Genomic DNA, 3,369 nt, shown 5'->3' on the forward strand with positions numbered 1-3,369 from the left:
AGAGAGAGAAGAGAGAGATACGGATGGAAATATTAATTAATCAAATAATTGATTGATTGATTGCAGAGAGCTAGAGAGAGAGATTTAAGGGGAAGTCATCCACCGCTTGGCTGAAAAAAAAACAAGTGCAGCAAGTGTTTGTTTTTTTTTTTTGTTTTACGATAACGATGTGATCCCCCTTATAATGCCGTACAGGTAAACCAATGCAAACATTCGTTCACTCACACTCACTCACACTCAGATTAGGGCTTTTTGTTTTGGCAATAATCCCAACCAGACAGATTAAAAATAGCTATTTTGGATCCTGAAAGATTAGGTGCTGAAAAAATTGATGAAGAATTAAATGAATTTTTTTATATAAAAGATAAATTATATTCAATAAAAATATCTAATAATTAAATTTTAGTTGATTCTGTTTAAAAATATATTAAATTCTAAAATTAGTTTTACTGTTAATCATCTTCAATCTTCAACTTCTAACTTCTTATTATGTCTCTTTTAGACAGTGTTTAGTTATATCTTAGACATAACTATAGACACTGAAATATAGGTGGCTGATTTGTTCGTCCAATTATCTTTGGGACTAATGTTAGTCCTTTAGTCTGACTTTTAATTTAAACTGTTAGATCATTTTATTATTATATCTAACGATATGGATTAAATACAAATTTATATGTTTAATTTTATTAAATGCTCTCTAATATTTAATATTTTTATAAATAATTTCCTCCTCCTTCTTATTATTTGTTTTGCAGATGGAGTCTCTTCTTCTTCTTCACCACCGCAATGAAAACCGGCTTGTCCGAGCCGGGATCGAGACTATTTCGCACCCTTGCCCACCCCGCCTCTAAAATTTGTGTTCTTCTCGTCATGTGGTGTTCTTCGAGGAGGAAATCTTTTTCATCGAAATTGCCACACATACATACACAGAGACACATACTTCACATTTGAGACAGAAAATCAAAAAAGAAGAAACAAAAGAAAAGAAAATCTTCGCAGAAAATTATGGCTTCAAAGGAGACCCAAGACTTCTAGCCATTTCTCAAACCATCAGAGTGGTTCCTCACTTCCCCAAATAAGGTATCCATTTTTTTCCTTATAACGTTTTTATTTTCATATTTTAGAATAGCAAAAAAAATTATTTTATTGTAATTTCTTTAATTTTTGAACCTTATTCATCAACAGATTTATAGCTGTGACTATTTGGTTTCATAATATTTATATGTTTAGAAGTCTAAAATTAATGGTGTGCCACACACAATTAATGAAAAGACATTCATATGAGACCAACTACAAGCTAATAGAATAAATCTAGCCATGAAACAAGATTTCTTTCCCCTAAATACATTTTTCTTGCCACCATTATCCAAATCTAACCAAATGAAAAAATCATGTTACTATAATGCAATGATTAAGGTGACAATCTCACATTACTGGTTTTAAATGGTCATGATATGTCAGTTTGACTTAATAAACCCTAAAATGGAGAAGTTTCTTTCTTTGACTTTTAGGTACAAATTCATATGCATTTTGTGCAAGTATTGAAGATCCAAAGTGAGTTCCCCTTTTGCAGCTCACACTTGTAGGATTATTGTTGTTGAACTATCCTATATGAAACCTCTGAATTTCAGACCATGATTAATGTGGATGACACGATAGTAACTAGGGAAGAAATTGCTTGAACTATCCTATATGAAACCTCTGAACTTTTAGTCGCGACTCTGGTCTCTGGGTTCTTCAATGGTTGTCTATGAGAGAGAACTTTAATCCCACGGTGTTGGGCATTATAAGTTCTAAAGACATATTGATTAATTATATACATGTTAAGCATATTATTTAACTAATTTATCCATATTTGCAGATAAATGAGCAATATATTCGTACATCCGTTGTGATAGATCTTTTGTTGGGGATGTGCAATGACCAGAAATACGAGTTTCAGAAGAAGATTAATGATTTCTGGGCTACTCTTTAAAGTGAATAGCATGGAGATCAACATTTTTACTTTTTTAGTTATTATTTGAAAAATTTGCTGTAATCCTCAATTATGTTTGTGTATTAATTTAGTTATTGGTGTGAATAAATAATTGTAACTTTATGCTTGTCTATTATAATCTAAATAGCCTGTGCTAAGAATTATTATTATGATCATAGATATTTAGGAATATATTCATCATGTGTTCTTTGTCATTTCAATTTGAAAATGATTAGTTAAAGATTCATACATGATTATAACTACACGACCCTCATGCCATAGCTAGGAAGCCTTTCATGCATCATGCACATATTCCTCTAATCCCATTTTATACAGGTATGAAATACACACGCTTTATTTGTGAATGAAACTTTGAAATGGAGGATTTTGGTTGATTTCTGACTTTCCAAGCTTCTTGAGATCCGTAACTCCCACAATTTCTAATCCGATAAACGTGATCGCATCTTCCTCCTCTACACAGTGACGTGCATTTTATTCAGTGGAATCACAAAGTGAAGCTGTCCCTACCGGGAACCAATTCAGCCAAACCAAAGAAGGAGAGGAACCACTGAGTTTTCGACATTTTTGCTCTATTTTACCGATCAGAAATCTTCTCCGATATCTTGTGTGTGTTCTGCGCTTTATAGAGGTAGGGTTTGACTCTTTAATTGGTTAAAATTATGAATTAATTGATATATGTGATTAGATTATTGTTTGTTGATATTTGTTCAAATCTGTGATTATTGGTTGTTGAAATTTTAGTTGAATTACTGCTGGAAATTGTTGTTGTGATTCGGCCATGTTGAGGAATTGGAAACTAATATGTTGTTGAATAATTGACTGAAATCTGAGTTATATGATAATATGTAACCGAGTTCTGTCTGTCGGATGTTGATTTGGGATAAAATATAACTAAAATGAATATTTTGAATGGAGGTTTCGAGTACAAAGGAGCAGAGGCTTAGCTTTTGAAAAAGATTTAATGAATAAAAATTATTTATTTATAAATATATGAACTTTATTGAAATTAAATTGAATTGGTTTTGGAAGAAAAATAATTGGTTTGAAATAAAGGGTTTAAAGTAGAAGACAGCTTTGGAAAAAATATGACTCTAATTGAACGTAAAAGGTTTTATTTTGAAAACGGAAGAACCATGCCCAATTTACTTATTTTAATGAAGTTTTGAGTATTTGAAAATTGTAAAATATTTTAAATAATTTATAAAGTAACAAGTGAAGACTGTGTCTTTTTATAGAAGTTCAGAGTTATTTAGAATAATTTTTAAAGTACGTAAATTTAATTAATGTAATTTGCAGAATATGCCATTTTTCAAAGTTTAAGCATATTTATGTATTTTAGTCCTGTGGACATATTTATGCATATTTTTAAAAGT

The 3,369-nt window shown here is 30.8% G+C and overlaps 2 long non-coding RNA genes across 2 annotated transcripts in view; both read left to right on the top strand.

Annotated features, from left to right (window-relative positions):
- LOC107628206 overlaps positions 1-798 on the top strand; it is an 8,376-nt gene extending 7,578 nt beyond the window's left edge. Inside the window, exon 4 of the long non-coding RNA XR_001617640.2 lies at positions 756-798. This is a non-coding gene — a long non-coding RNA (uncharacterized LOC107628206). The remainder of the gene's footprint in view (positions 1-755) is intronic.
- Positions 805-2,796, top strand: LOC110270415. The gene is made up of 3 exons (XR_002359920.1): positions 805-1,080; positions 1,512-1,554; positions 1,862-2,796. It is a non-coding gene; the product is annotated as an uncharacterized LOC110270415 (long non-coding RNA).

Source organism: Arachis ipaensis, chromosome B01 (assembly GCF_000816755.2).
Source record: "Arachis ipaensis cultivar K30076 chromosome B01, Araip1.1, whole genome shotgun sequence".
Taxonomy (NCBI): domain Eukaryota; kingdom Viridiplantae; phylum Streptophyta; class Magnoliopsida; order Fabales; family Fabaceae; genus Arachis; species Arachis ipaensis.